General features: G+C 40.2%; 1 protein-coding gene across 2 annotated transcripts in view; it reads right to left on the bottom strand.

Annotated features, from left to right (window-relative positions):
* LOC131688597 (lachesin) overlaps nt 1-4739 on the bottom strand; it is a 232391-nt gene extending 227652 nt beyond the window's left edge. For both annotated transcript variants that reach the window (XM_058972958.1, XM_058972964.1), the window contains exon 1: nt 3938-4739. The gene's annotated coding sequence lies outside the window, so the exon portion shown is untranslated. The remainder of the gene's footprint in view (nt 1-3937) is intronic.
* Nucleotides 4740-16826: the final 12087 nt, after the last annotated feature.

Here is a 16826-nt window from a genome sequence, read left to right as displayed (position 1 = left end):
GTGTCTAACGAACTATCTAGACCGCCGATATCGGATAATAAATACATCTGCTTTGGTCATTTAAACTACACGTTAAATACCGTAACACATCGTAATCGCAAATTTACGAACTCAGATCTCTACCAACATGAATTTGCGATCAGAATCTTCGGGTAATTTTCAACATTTCCAAAGGGGTCGTGGAAACGGTAAACTCACTAATACCACTTGAGAGTGGAGTGTCATACGTGAGACGCAAAATTAGTAGTCGCATGGCGAACTCAGTTCGAAGAACTCAGCTTTAACATTTTTTGATTGGTTAAAGCACAAGACTGGTCGCATCCAAACATGTCTAACAGCATTGGCGTAGCTTGCAAACTTTTTGATCGGTCGCGAATCCGAAAATGTAAAATATTTAATGAATTTGTCCAAGCACGTTTGTAATATTCTGCAGTCAGAATGCGCTAATTGAATGTTGCAAACTTTGCTATCAGATGGCTACTATTCAGTATGCTGAGTACAGTTCGAGTATTCTTTGTGAATCAGCCGGAAATTGGAAGCAACGTTTATGAATACACTAAACGATTTCTAATTTGCGATGTTCCGTGAGAGAAGAAGTTTTATTTGTTGATGAGAAAATGAAATCGAAACACGTTTTTAGACAGCAAATTTATTTCAATATGTTCTTCGTCCAAGTGTCGTGATTCTGAAGAAGTCTGAATGCAAACTTACTGGACTGGACTTATGTAAACCAATTGCAAATTTACCGTTAAAAATAGACAATAGTTAAAGGAGCCATAAACATCAAAATTTACCACGGTTGGAAGATTCACAGTTTTATGCTACTTGAACGTTTCACGGTAGAATGACACACATCAATCTGATTTTCATATGTAACTAATGTTGTTTGGGTGTGATAACAGTGCCTTGACCTAGAATAACAAAGGATGGAATCGGGCGAGCATTTTAAGCAAATAAACATGGCTTCCCGAACAAACGAGAAGCCCATAATGCCCCCATGGTCATGGTCCAAATTCACCCCCACTGCATGGTGTTTTGATAGTGTCTGGAATGGGTTCAACCCATGAAAACACCATCACTATGGTCCGAAAGATCCCATTCAAACACCATATTCCGGTGTGTTTATGGGTTTTGCAGACCATTTCATGGTGTTTTGATGGTTGTAAAATTTGGCGCGGACCATATTCATGGTATTTTTGTGGGGTTGTATGGTGTTTAAACCCATGAGAATTTGCTCGGGTTTTGCGACTACGCGACTAGTTTTCAGACTCCTTTCTGTTTTTTTGATGAGTTACTAATATTGTTTGGTTGTGTACTGGCACGTAGCTCGGCTGTTTTGCACGGTACTTTAGAGAGTTTCTCGAAAACTACGCTAATATTTTGGGAATATTCCCCAAAATTTGTTAGAACATGACTCGGAATTACGTGAAAAAATTTCGTTAGAAATTTAAATATTTTTCTTTTTTGGGAAAAATACGAATATGAACCGACATTAGCACCACTGTACAGTGTTTTTTTTGCCAAAATCTATTAATTACGCCTAAATCGTTGAATTTGGATCAATAACGTCTTCGGAGGAATTTGTCGACACTATAAGCCCTTTCGTATGGTGCTGTTATTTTAAAGATTAATCTCCCTAAAAGTGAGATATATGTGGCAACATTCTTTGCAAGTGCATATTTTAAAATTATGTTTTCGGCAAAGTTGCAGAGCAAGCCTCTGCCAACAACTTTACTGAAGACACAAAGTCTTTATATTTAATATCTTCGACATTATTGCACCCTTTAAAGCCAATTCATTATTATAACTTTTGAAATAACATTCTTACAAGTTCGAGAAGTTCAGTAAAAATCTTTGAATTATCAAAATGAAAAGCTTTATGTATTACAACAATTACTTATCTCCTGTATTTTCAAAGTAATTGGGCATATTTTGAAAAATAAAGTTTCAAATGATTGGTTGTTAACGGGAAAACGGCTGAGTTTACGTCAGTAGTGTTTTCGCACTACTCAGCAAAAATAGAAAGGTTTATCATTTGCTGCTATGATTTTCGTGATTAATCCTCCTATAAGTGAGATTTTTCAACAATTTTTTTTTGAGAAAAAAAATTATCTAACGTCTTTGGAAAAGTCTCTTTTTTAAATGCTTAAGAAGTTATAGCACGTTATATTTGGAGGAATATTTTTTTAAATATCTTTTTTATCAGCATTCCTACAGGTTTCATATAGTCTACAAAGTTATTTCAATCGTCAAAATACACAATTTTTATTAACGCATAATTTTTCTTATCCCGAGTATTTTCGAAGATATTTGACATTTTTTGAAAAACGAAATTTGTTTCTAATCATTTATAACTCTACTGGAGACAACGAGAAACAAGCAAACTCTATTGAATTCTATTAATTCTGTTAATGCTTTTAAAACTTTTACTAATTTTACCAAAAGTTACCCAATAACTTCTAAGTCGGAAGAGATTGGCCGATGCTCTCTTCTGGAAAGATATGTATCTTGATAAGACAAACAACTTCCTTGAACATGCTGAAGCGTTATCTACGATATATAAGAAGTTATGTCGAGTAAAAGCTTTTAAGGGGTCATTCACAAACAACGGTCAATAACTTCGGGTATACGATAAATAGAGATGTTTGATCTTCGGTAAAGATGTTCGCAAAGACAAATTATTTGATATTTCTGAATATCTTACTTCACTATAAGCCCGTATTTGTTGCAAGTTCAATTTCATATGCTACAAATAGTTTTAGAAATATTCCCTGTTCTAGCAGCTCGTGGATATTGTAAAAATAAATGGAATCATTATAGGTAACTATTTAAAAAAATATTTGCACTGATCTTCGCTAGAACTTATCTGATTTCGTTGTCAGATTCGAGTCACTCTAGATTCATTTTATATGGATTTTCTAAACGCTAGATCGATCCTAAAGCAACTCGAATCCAAAAGCGAAATCAGCATTAGCGTTTGTCCGAAAATTTTAATCTCAGTGTATTTCAATTACTGAATGTGAAGAATTCTTAAATATAAAATCTGCTGCAGTGGAACCATTGTGATTCATCAGTACCTGACAGACCGACTTGGTCGCCACTAAATCCAAAACAATCACATAACTTATGTGCATGATTTAATGACTAGGTAAGACAGATATCCCGAAAGAACAAAAGTTCAGGTTTACCGATAAGACCAAAGCGTAATTGAAAATGTGGCGATGAGAAAATCAATGTCAAAAGAATGAGGAACACAAATAGGGTGCAATTTTTGAAGTTAGTGTCTAGCTAGCAACCAAGTCGGTCTGTCCGCTACTGATGGGCCGAAGTCAAAACAAGAAAGTTCGATTTATTAAAATTAGGAAACAAATGAGATTTTATCCAATTTGCGTCCTAGGAAGAAACAGGTTTTTTGAGGATTTTTTTTCTAGACACAAAGAAATTCTAAGAAGTCGACATTCATCATAACCGTAGTGGATCTGTTTCGCTTTCGATACATGCAAAACGTTAACATTGGCTACAGTTTAAAAAAATCGTCCTGCCAGTGCTTCGGTAAAAAATGAACTCCATCAGCGGAAAACATGCTAGACCCCTACCTGAGCAACTGCAACTACATCGCACCACAGCCAAGCAGAATCATAATTTCTTTGTGATTAAGATTGATGATACAATATCAAATTTCATTTATTACTCAGAACGCGAACGTTCTGCCCGGCGGGGCAGGGAGCAACAACAATATGGAACAAAACCAAAAAAAAATCACAAAGAACGATGAAATAAATTTTTCCTATTGCTCACGTACAACAATTGAAACTCATCCGCGTGTTTCCCGGCTCTAGTCTCTCACCCCCCAATAAACCCACCCGACACACACACGATCGGGATGGCAAACTGTTTTCACGCTTTTCCACTTTCTGATTTACTTCGCTTTTCTCACCGGTTGTTCGGTCGTCGTTTCTCGTCGTTCTCGCAGCCGCTTTCCTTCCTCCACTTAATAATATTGAGCAACAGAAGAAGCACCACACCGGGGCACAGAACAGCTGCTTGTTTGGCAACTTATTATTCTTTTTTTCGTGTTTTGTTTTCGGACCGAATCCCCGGTAACACAGAAACAACTTATTTTCACTTCTTCGTCCAATAATTCATTTTTCTTCCGACTCGACGTCACTTTTTTTCCTGTTGTTTCACAACCGGCACACGGAAATTCCTCACCACTTCTCCATTATAAAGTAATAATCATCAACAGCACAGGAAAAAAAACAACATCATCATCCCTTATCAACGGATTCAACTAGGATGCGATGTAGCTTGATAAGCACTTCGGATTTCGCACCCTCACTCTTCGCATTTCACTGAGCTGACAGTGAAAAATGCACTTTTACTGCTTGTTATTTCTTGTTGTTTTAGAGGAGCGCACGGTTGCACCATTTGGCTGTCAGTTTTTTTTTCTTTCTTCTGTTCAGTATATTTTACACTAGCTTTTCCTCACAGCTTACTGCGATCGGCCATTGGAAAAAGCTAGACACTATCAACAACACACACGCACTCACACGATCCCAGCAAGATCTAAACGACGTCAAGTAACGAAACTGAAACTGGCTTTCCACAGCAGTTCCTGTGAACTAGAACACAGTAATAGCATCCGAACGCGCGCGGTCTGCCCCAAAATCCCGGTTGGGTATCAACGCTGCCAACTCAACAACTACTGACGGGTTATCCGTCCGACGCTTGCAGGGTAGGCAACCGGCATTGCATCTGCGGTTGGTTTGTTCGAAGCACAACCTCGCTGCTGTACGTAGCCGAGACGAAACAGATGCGAGCGGAAGCTTACGAATGGTAGCCGAACGGCGAAGGGTGTTCGCTTTCGGAGAGCTTCCGAGAGAGACAGCGTGTGGTAGCGAGCTTCGTGTTGTTGATGTCTGGCAGGGTTGCTAGGTTTCGGAGCCGGGTTAGCTGTGATTTGATTTATTGGTAGCTTTTTTGAAGTTTTGAAGCAGTGACAAAATTTGGATGGATTATTTATCTTTATTTGCAAGAATTCATTGAAAAACTGAGCAAATTTTCTACCCGACTTATCTCATTTCAGAAGGAATATAGTTCAAAGATTCAAAGCGTTTTACAAGGAGTGCCACTTAATATCCTCTCAATTTGTAATTTGACACTGTATCCCTTTAACTTTGTTAGTATCGCTGAAAAGTACTGTGGGTTGCAAATCATCGTTTTTGCATATGAAATCATGTACTGCTATGTTGCAATCAGTTTTTGGTAGGACCTTTGTTGGCGAAAGTACTGTGATACCATCATCGTATCCGAATTCCTTAACAGCGAAAGTGCGTAAACGCAAACCACATCTTCCCCAGCCAGTGTCGTGACAAGGCTTACCAAGAAGGAACGACTGGTTTTTGGATGGTCCTATTCCGGCTCCAAGTTAAATCACTTTATGTAATATAAATTGCAAAGGATAAAACGATATTCAGCCGAAACCCAACGGTTCAGATTAGACCAAACAAAATTTGCGTTCGCTTGATTTGAAGCAAGCAAACGCGGTGATTTGCGATCAGCTCTTTATGTTAGAGTATATGTACCTTCACGAGAGGTGGAGATCGACGGTGTGGTCACTGAGGCTAGTTTGATCGTCGAAGACTTGTCTGAAGCACTGACGTGGTCGTTTCAAGGTCTCTTGGCTGGTTTAGATACTTGAATACGAGCAATTGTGTTCGGTATCATTACTAGATGCGATGAACACTTATTCTCAATCAGACTCCTATCGAGTAACCTACGACGGGTCTGCTTTGACTAGTCATGTCTTCAATGACAACGTTCATCTGTCTGTTTGCCTTTTTGGTACGATGGATCAAATATAAAAAGTTGAGTCAACCATTCCAGTGGCTAGTCCTATGCCATTTTCCCAAACGCAGCACTTTTTGAGTTCATTATTTGGACAAAAATGAATGTTCAAATTTTAAGGGAGATTGGTTGCTTCCCGGATTTGCGCATAGCGTTTAAAGTTTACACGGAAATTAGTATGGCAAATGCATGTGCAAATCGCTATTTCACTGAAATTGAAAAAGCAATCCTATAAAAAATTCGCACTTAATGTGATTGGTTGAAAACTGCATTACGGCAGTTTGTTTTTTCCAACGAATATAGTTCGATTGAATAGAACCCCCACGTTTGATTTTGCTGACGTCATTTGAAATATTCGATCCGCGGTAATGCAAAATAAGACTGAGTAACTAGCAAAGATTTTTTAATAAAAAAATTATTATTTTAAGATAGAAGAGTTCAATAAATTCAACAATTTTTTTGTTCTGTCAATACTGCAAATGTCCCACTCTGACCTACGTTTCAATAGTAAATATCTCAAAACATGTCAATAGGGTGGATTTGGTGTCTTCGAAAGAATTATGAATCACATTAACATAGGTAAGCGCCAAGAAACCATTTTAATTAAAAAGTGAGATTGAACCATCCTGGCATCATTTATCTCATGAATGAGTCATCTTTTGTTCGAGTCTCAATCAGTAAGTATTTTCAGTGTCTTTTTCCGATACTCGGTTTAAACAGCAAGTTCAAAAGTTCGCTTTATGCGTAGAAAGGGACTATTGGCGCCGGTTTGTCGATGTTTTATCGAAAAAGACATCGATGAGCTCTCTATGGAACAAGGCTAAAAAAATGCGTTATCGAAATGTAACGAGCGATAGCTAGACATGTCCGACTCAATGGGTTTTTGACTTTGCAGTGCCCGGACTCTGCTACTGGATAGAACATTCACTTACCATTTTGAATGATGAAATTCTCAGTTACCCCGTCATGCGAAATAAATACTCCTGGGACTGACAGACCTTTTTGAGGCAACTGCCTAACCCGGCAGAGAGACGTTTGTTGGATTTGTTCAATAAGATTTTTTCGAAGAAAAATGTTTCATGGGACTGGATAAAAGCAAGAGAGAGAGAGAGAGAGAGAGATTACTACCCGTAAACTAGGATAACTAACCTCCAACCACAATTCGTATCGGCCGATAGCAATGCTTTTCCGCGTATTCGAAAATCATCGTAGCGTGGGTTGAGTCAAACGGCTTACTATCAGATACTAAATTTGACTTTCACAAAGGTATGATAATGATTTTTGTCTAATATTGCTTTCATTAGAAATTTACTGGTATAAGCTCGAAAATACCAAACTCAAACTCTTGTAGTTTTGAAAGTTAAAGTTAATGCACGTGCCGTGTCAAACAAACAATCTGAGTGATTTGAAAATTTCCCCAACTTTCTAATGGAACCATAAGAATTATTATAAAATGTACACTGCCTATCCTAAAGGGACCGCATCATTACTTCGCGGCGAGGATGGTTTTGCTTCTTCACACACCTCGTTATTTTGCTCACGAATTTTCTACAGTTGACATATTTTTAAAAACTAATAATCAACTTATAGATTAACATTGTCTGCAGCCATTTATGAGCCATTTATCACCCGAACATCTCTGATAGTTACCAGCTGTACCCGACTGAGAGTTTCCCGGCGGCGGAATTCCTTTCGATGCCGAGGCCTTGCAGCGATCTACTCGACTAGGTGTTCCTCGGCGACGGAATGTCGTGTTTAGTAGCGGGATCAAGGCCTGCTATTGGTTCGTTGATGCGAGCCATTCCGAATGGAGCGTAACTTCCTATTCGCCGGCGCCTCGTTGATCCACCGCTAGAGCTTCTATGCAACCAACTCGATCTAGTCTCGGGCGATGTATGTACTCCACGGAGCAATCGTTCGAATGGTTCGCCCTACTCACTAATTCGATGATTTCTTATCCCTTGCTCTGCAACTCCACATGATTACTGACGGTCTTTCACGTAGTCTTTGCACATCTCTGACGCGACATTCTCCAAACTTAAAGCCGGCAACTCGCTTTGCACTTCCACGAAACTGGGCCAGTCGAAGGCCACGTACTCCGATGTCTCAATTACAAGCTCACACTCTACACTACCATGTACTTTGTCTTGTCAGAATGCATAGTCTCATTATCGCAGCCTCCCTTTTAAAAGGCACAAATGCCTCTTCCACTGCTCAGCGATCAACGGCAATGATTTCGATGCCGTTCGCAAAGCCAAAGTCCGTGATGATGGTTCTGGCTACTCTACGGCTGTTTTGATGCTTAATTTTTACCTGCCCAGCGTCATACGAATTAACTCAATCAACTTCGGTCGGGAAGCCATTTTATCTGTCACAGTTCGTATCGTTTCACTGAATCGTACGCCGCCTTTAAATCTACAAACAGAAGGTAAGTCCGCAAGTTGTATTCCAGGAATTAATGCAGAATTGGTCGAAGGGTGATTATCCATCGATTGTCGCCCTTCTTAGTGTTATATAAAGCGTATGAGGCCGCCCATTTTATCCAGAGACATTTCTTCTTATTATATGGATTGTCTTTTACAGTCGGTCGATCCCAACTAGTAGAAGATCAACCGGGATGCCGAACTTCCCGACGGACTTACCGAATAGCTTTTCGCACGTCATCTCTTGTAGATCCACGGCTTGTCCAGCATCCCCAAACCTCATTCTGTTTGTGCCTTCTCTATTCGATTGTCCGTTTAATAACAACTCAAAGCGCTGGAAACTATTCCTGTACGATCTGTCAACAGACTCGTACCTTTTGGTATTCATTACGCCACAAAGGTGCTCTTTCTTTTCATTTTGTTAATTGTTTTGTAAATCTTTCACTCGTCGTTTCTGGAAAAGCTTCGTCTGCCTCAGCGTGTGTCCCCTTTCGTTTTGTCCACGTTTCTTACGTAGATGAAGTTTTCTCTCGGCTGCCCTCAGTTTACCATATCATTCCCTGTTCTAACGTGTAGCCGCTGCAAGCATTCGGCTTCTAGCTAGGGTTTTCTCGTTCGTCGTTCGTTGGTTCTCTGCATGCTGGTTTCCACGTGTGATACCTAACCCTTTTGAGGCTGTTATGCTGTAGGCAAGCACTGGTCCGATAACTTAAGTGTAAAACAGGTGCGTCATTTTTGGTTTCAAGACCCATTTTTCCCGAAGAGACTTCGGCAGGCCATTTATAGACATTTGAAGACCTTTTCCGTAGTTCTTTTGTATATTACACACCAGTTTCCGATCGAGATTTTCTACTTTCGTAGAGAATTCTATAGTGGTTCCTTTAAGGATAGGTTGTTTCACCTTGTTTTTCCATTTCCTTGTAAATGAAAATGGGGCAATTTTTTGAGGATTCATACAAAGATTCTTCCTTTTCCAAAATTGCTATGTCACGTTTAAAGCAAATCGTAAATTCATCATTGTACCGAAGATTGGTGACATCTGCGTAACCCGTTACTTCGAATTCCAGTTCATCCAGGAGTTCGTTCATTACTTGGGACCACGTAAGTGGTGACAGCACTCCTCTTTGACGACATCCTCTAGTGGTTCTCATGGTTATGGTATCGCTTTTCAGCCGACAACGCAAGATTTCCGTAATCCACATGACAGTGGATCGCTCTGTCCCCTTTGATTGAACCACACGCCTAATCTATTTAATGCCAGTATAGTCACAGGCTGTCTCGCTATCGATGGAGAGCGATTTGATGCATTCTTTATTTTGCCGAGAAATTTTTTCTCCTGATTAGGAAGTTTTGGTACTTTAGATTCCTTACGTCCCACCCTCACTCTGCGTCTGGCTGTCATGTTGTTCATGGTTACAGACTTTCCCTCATTTCTGTGCTCGGTCCTAATAGAGCCTTCTGGATATAGTGGAGAAAATGGATTCTTTTATAACCATGGAGTCTTTTGCGGCAAGCTGGTTACTCTGTTCAGCGTTCTTCTCCTTCTAGACGGTTAACTTCAGCTTAACTTTCTAACCGTAGCCAAAGCGCATCTCAAGGTCTCTACCAGGAGATAGTATCCACTTTCAGGATGGCTAAAGTTTCGGTGTTCTTTCGGTAGAATAGCCGCTGCAAGCATTCGGCTACTAGCCTGGTTTTACCTGTTCGTCGTTTTTTGGTATTCAGCATGCTGGTTTCCACGTGAGATACCCAACAGTTCTGTGACTGTTGTGCTGACCAACGCATGCCGCTGCTGGCTTATTGCAATCAGGTTATCCCTAGTTGGTCGATTTGTCAAATTTTCGGGCTTATTCCTCGATAAACACCTCCAGCCGACCTTCACTATACGTTCCGTCGCATGGTTCTCTCACGTCTGCAACCAGTTATGCTAGATAGTCTTGTCAATTCTTACACACCATCAGATAATTGTCAGAGTCTACGTTCGGTTCCCGGAAGGTCCCAAGATCAGTGACATCGGAGAAATGTTGATCGTCTATCAAAATCGATTTGCGAAAAAGTTTCACCAGGTGTGCATCCGAATTTTGCTCCATGTAAACTAGGTACTACAGATAGCCACGCCTCTGACTACGACGAGATTTATCGACCCTTGGTCGCAGTTGAGTGGTAACTTTTCTTTTTTTTTTTTTTTTCGAGAGTTGTCCTACTGGAGCTGTAGAGCTAGGTTCTCGGAAGGGCTCCCCGTCAGAATCACATACTACAATTTGCAGACGAGACAGGCAATGTCGCCCAATAAAACACTGCATAAGGCCAATTGTAGCGGGCCGTGATTCTGAATGTGATATTCTTTGTACGGTTCAGGCATGTGCGGGCGTAGGGACTCGGAATCGCGTGTATCATCGCGAAGGGCTCGAACATTTGTACGTTAATGTGCTCGATCGCGTGTGCGTTTGTATGTCGCGTGTGCTAACGTGTAACTTCGTGTGCATAAATTCTATTTCATAACCGTGTGCCTTTCGCATATTCGCGTGTGTTCTAGAATGACCGCGCGCGGACCGTGAAGCTGATACTTAATTTTTTGTGTACGGTTCAGATTCCAGAAGGAAGTGGGTTCTTCCATATCATTAGAGTTCCCAATCATGTCGTCGTAGAACGCGTGGTCTAGTGGATATGAGCTTTATTTTTTTTGATTGGTCCAACTGAATGTATGGACCTAAATTGCTAGAATGAAGGTTAAAGATTTCCGGACGTGACCGATTCATGATCGCGCGCGTTTGCGGGTTCGCGTTTGAGACCGCGTTTGTAACTTCGTAAGTACTAAAACGTTCACACAATTGCCGCAGTGTTATCAAGTTTACGCGATCGCGGGCATAGGTGTGCGTAGATGATCGCGAAGGGTTTAAGCGTTCGTATGTTGACGTGTTTGTCGCGTGTGCTCGCGTGTATGTGACTTCGCGTGTATAAATTCGATTTTGAAACCCTGCGGCGATTCATATATTCGCGGACCGTCATTCTGATCTTTAGTTTTCGGTGTACGGATCACATTCTGACAGGGAGAGAGTTACCCCATATCACTAGAGTTTCCGGTCATGTCGCCATGGAACGTTTTGTCTAGTGGATATGGGAGTTATTTTTCAATTTTATTATTTTTTTAATAATTAACAAGGACCTAGATTGTTTGTACCGAGGATAGATACTTCCGGACGATCCCGATTCATGATGGCGCGAGCGCGGGAGTTTGTAGGTTGACACTTGAGATCGTGTTGGTAAGTTTATGAGTGCTGAGATTTTCACCTTATCACCGGGGTGTAATCATGTTTGCGAGTTCGTAGATTGCTTGGAAAATCGCGAGGGGCTCTACCTTTGTGCGCTGACGTGATTTTGTAACGTGTGTTCTTGAATGGTTGCGCGAACCGTGAGTCTGATATTAAATTTTCAGTGCGTGGTTTGAATTCTGGCAGAGAGTGTGATCGTTTATATCGATAGGGTTCCCGGTCATGTCGCCATGAGACGTGTTGTCTAATAGGTATGGGCGTATTTTCTTAATTGGTCCAGCTGAAGGCATGGACCTAGGCTTCTAGGATCAAGGATAGACTTTCGGACGTGACCGATTCGTAATCGCGTGCACGATGGCATTTTTGTAGGTTCCCGCTGAGACCGCATTTGAGAATGTGTGAGTGTTAAGACGTTCACTATCACCATCGTTGTTGATTCAGCTGAAGGCGGGTGTAGAATGGCAGTATAGGACTCGAAAAGAAGAAATAAAGGACAATATATGAGAGACGTAATAGATTAGATAGGTACAAGATACAGCTGAAGTTATGATCATCACATGAGACATACATTAGTACTTCAAACACTACTAATACTTGAATAGCCAATCACCACACATAGCACATCCTTTCTCAATTATCTATTTGTTACTGGTTGATTGTTGGTTATGAGCTGGTGAATAGAGGAAAGGTATAGAACAGACAAAAGGCTCATATCAGCCCTCCCGGCCTCCTCGACACACCACTATCGAGGCGTATTGTAATCAACATCTTGAAGCGGGCTTCTTATATAAATCAAATCCTCAGTAGTCATAATGTTTGGTGGATTATTAACATGAGAACTAATTAACCTCTAGTAGTAGAACTTGGTGCAAATAAAAACTAAAAAGAGCGAAGGTCCTTATATTTAGATAACTCTATTGAATATATTGTGGCTTGATGATGTTTACAATACCGTCAATCCCATCAACCTGCGAGAGGGCAATATCGAAAAACTCGTTAATGCACAGAAAACGTTTGAAATTGGTTCTATCAATATTTTTCATGAAATTCAACTCGATGGCGGAATAATGTGCGAAATAAGTTCGTTTACAAAAACCTATTTGGCTCTTTTGAAGAATTAATATTGAATTGTTTGAGTCTAGATCTATATGGAATACCGAAAAAATATTCTTGGTTCCGCGTATTCCGATCAACGGTTGAGTAGAATACACAACGTAGAACCTAACCACCAGATGAAACATTATTTTTCTCGTTAATCCGTCGACAAACCGGTGCCAGTAACCGCGGTTTTCAGCATTCATAAAGTTTTTCATTTGCGTTCCAAACGTTGCATATATTCGGAAAAAATCCGACATTCAAAAAGTCCTTATAGGACCTCTTCGCGTACAATTCTGAGTACTCTCTACCCACCACAAAGTTGGAGACCGTCCACTGCTGTTTGCGCCGGATCTCGTTTCGTCTGACCTTTAATCGCAGTGTCGATAATCAAGACAGTTAACACACCTTGTGTGCTTCCACCGGGGGGATTTTCTTGTTTTGATTCGATTGTTGCGGATATAGTGGACGCTTAGCTGTTCCAATCAATAGGCACACAAAATTTCTGTTAGTTAGGACACTCTCAGACCTTCCAGAGGCAGCTTAGGAGAGGAAGTGATTTTCTTTTTTTCGGAAATTTATAGGCACATTAGAAAATGTTCCCTGAATGGGAATTGTCGCTCTTTAGTGGTAGAAATTAGTTGTGGTTTCTACGTTACTACATTGGGTAGCTGTATGGCCCAATGCACCCGGCATGTCACAAAAAGGTGAACAGATAGACGAGCCCCGTTCAAAAGGACAAAGTTTAGAATAGTAGATCCGGCGAAAGGCTCGTTATAATACTGATTTAAAATATGTTCTTATACTCCTCGATATAGGCTGAACGCATCGCTGGCAAACCAGAATTTTCATTGACTGAAGCAAAGGGTTCTGGAAGGAGCCAACTCCATATTTCGCAATTAGGACCCCTGTTGGAGACTACACCATCAATCTCTACTTCCCAGGCGGGTACGTAGACAAGATACTTCTTCGTACACAGCCGAGCGTTGTTTAGTTAGTTTACGCGATATATCGATGATGTTAAATGGGTTATATTCGGTTCGGAAGTAGACCTTCCAGGAGCCTGTTGTATTAGATAATAGGGATGGTCTTTTGTAGGCTCGTAGGCGTTGATCAAACTATAGTTGAAGAACTGTAGTAGATGTGGTACTTAAACTAGATACCCGTTATAGAGTTTACTACAGGGAATACTCGTTCTCCTGGGCCGTACCATCAAACTCTATCTTCACTTTCTGCAGTTTCCGAACAAGTAGGGCCACTCCAATAGAGTTGTGACGTTCCAAGTACCGAGTTTCCAATAAGTTTAAGTTAAACATTTCCGGCGTTCCATCCTGTTTCTAATGCTAGGGGGGTTTGGTTGATTATTAGGCATTTCGGCGCAGTAGGGCTACGACATCTAGCCTCATGACGGGACTACCATCCTGGATCTAGCTGACGAGGCAACTCAGTTCTACCTCAGCCGCCCGTTCCGGGACAGACACTGTTTGGAACCGCTCAGAATATAAAAAAACCATTCAAGTTCAAGAAATTCAAGAGTTAAAATTGGAACAGGGGCGCTTCGATTTGAGTCATTTAAAAAAAACCCACAGTATGAAAAAAGGGAAAAAGTATATTCAGTTCATAGAAAGTAACTTTCTATAACTGTCCGGAATTTAACGATATACGGATTTTTCTGCGAACAAATAACCTCTTTTTAACCGGTTTTTATGCTGGAGGTTTCATCTTGCCGATTTTTCGGGTGAAAATTTCTTATCCCTTTGCCACGCGAATTTTTTCTTCATTGTCAATACTGTTATTTTTAGCTTTTTTAGGTTTTTGGGGTCGCTGATCTTGATTCTGATGTCGAAAATGTAAAATTCAAAATGGCGACCGCGCTAGGCTAAATTTCATGTTTTTTATTTTGGCTTAAAACGCTACCGCTTACAAGAGGGTTTTCGCTGATTCTGATACTGACGTTAGAATTGTCAAATTAAAAATGGCGGATCCAAAATGGCGGCTGTGCTAGGCTAAATTTCATGTTTTTATTTATTTTGGCCTAGAACGTCTTACAAGGGAGTTTTCGAGGTGGCTGATTTTGATTCTGACGTCGAAAATGTAAAATTCAAAGTGGAGGATCCAATATATGTTCATGCAATATAAAGCAATATATGTTCATGCCTGTAGGCTACAATATTTTGGCTGACTATGCAAACCGTAGAAAGTCCTATTCGCAACCACAACATCCAGGATCCAATATGGCGACTGTGCCTGGCTAAATTTCATGTTTTTTTTTATATTGGCTTAAACCGTTTTACAAGGGGGTTTTGGGGGCCGCTGATTTCGATTCTGATATTAGAATTATCAAATTAAAAATGGCGGATCCAATATGGCGGCTGTACTAGGTTAAATTTCATGTTTTATTTATTTTGGCCTAAAATGGCTTACAAGGAGATTTTCGGGGTTGTTGATTCTGATCCTGACGTCGAAAATGTAAAATTCAAAATGGCGGATCCAATATGGCGGCTGTGTCTGGCTAAATTTTATCTTTTTTACTTCATGTTTTTTATATTGGCCTAAACGTCTTACAAGATGGTTTTCGGGGTCGCCGATTCTGATTCTGACGTCGAAAATGTAAAATATAAAATAGTGGATCCAATATGGCGACCGTTCTTAGCTAAATTTGATGTTTTTTTTTATATTGACCTATAACGTCTTATAGGGGTTTTTTGGGGTTGCTGACCACGATGTTGATTGTGATTCTCGTATAGAAATCTGCGAAGCAAAGCTGAGCGTCGTCGAATTTTGTAATTATAATATCAGAATCGAAATCAGCGACCGAACTTTTTTCAAATTCTGTTATCAAAATCGTAATCAGCGACCTCAAAAACCACATAATCTATTTTTATGCTAGTTGACAAGCTATCCCTGTCTCTTATAGCCTTTAATAGACCAACTTAATAATAAATTCCATTTTTGCATATTTTGATTTTTTCGAAAAAGCTGTCCTACAAAAAATTCTGCAAAAAATCTATTATTTAGTTCCATTTTTGATATACTTGCAGAAAAAATTCCAGATCTCTTGGACTTTAGTTCAGACAGAGCCGAATTTATTGTAAGAACGAGATTTTCGATTTTTAATTGTTTATAATTATAACTAATAAGTAATTACCAGATTCACATAATGTTTTGTCCTAGTTGTACTCCTTACATCCCTAAGAGTTGATTAAGAGAAAGAATTCCTTTTCATATGTCAACGCTAACTAGAAATCCAATAAAAACTTAGAAGAAGTAGGTGGAACGTATACGTCTCACTGGGTCGCAAAGGGTTAAAGCGATATTAATGTTGTATCATCTCATCCCCCGAATTAATTATGGAATTTGCATTTCGACTTTGTCTCATCAGAATCCGACACTAACTTAGTGACAGAACTAAGCCAGTGCGGGATTGACGCTAGCTCCAAAAAATGAAAACGGGACATAACGTAGGACTAAGGGTTTACTCAGAAACACAAATAGTGTTTTCGTTTTTTGGAGCTAGCGTCAATCCGGCGCTAGCTTAGTCCAGTTACTAAGTTAGTGTCGGATTCTAATGAGACGAAGTCGAAACGCAAATTCCATAACTAATTTTGTTGTAGGTTTTGTGCTCTTAACGTGCAAAGATAAATTTAAACAATTTTCTCCTTAGTTTTTCCTAAATTTTTCTAAACTAGTTGTGTCCTCAAATCTTGTTCTGTCTTTGCGACTTTTATAATAACATTTCAAAGATACGTGTTTCAAATCAATCTAACAAACGAACCGAGATTCAGAAAATCTGGCAACCCTGCTCGACTGTTTGTATCCACATTTTCCCGCGAACGCTTCATAAAAGCTCTCTTCGTTAATTCCACGCGCTCGAGCACCATCAACTTCGTGTTCATTCACATCTTTCTGGTTCGGCTGAAGACCTCCCCTCTTCCGATGCCAGGACAGGACTCCGTACATTCTCGGCAATTTTCACAGTTCGCTTTCCCGAAGCTCGGCATCATTCGATCCCATAGAAAAACCAGCATCATCAGCGTAATAACCGTCAGTTCCTTCACTTCTACGGTGGCGGGAACGCAAGCTTTCGCGCGTCACAACCGCAACAGCACGTGCTTCCGAAGGGTCGCCTTTTTCGTCACCGAGAGTGTTGATAAGTGTCAAACCACCTTTTGTCCGACTGCCCAAAATG

Source organism: Topomyia yanbarensis, chromosome 1 (assembly GCF_030247195.1).
Source record: "Topomyia yanbarensis strain Yona2022 chromosome 1, ASM3024719v1, whole genome shotgun sequence".
In the NCBI taxonomy this organism is placed as follows: domain Eukaryota; kingdom Metazoa; phylum Arthropoda; class Insecta; order Diptera; family Culicidae; genus Topomyia; species Topomyia yanbarensis.
The sequence above is the reverse complement of the archived record's forward strand: the minus strand, read 5'-3'. Positions and strand labels throughout refer to the sequence as shown.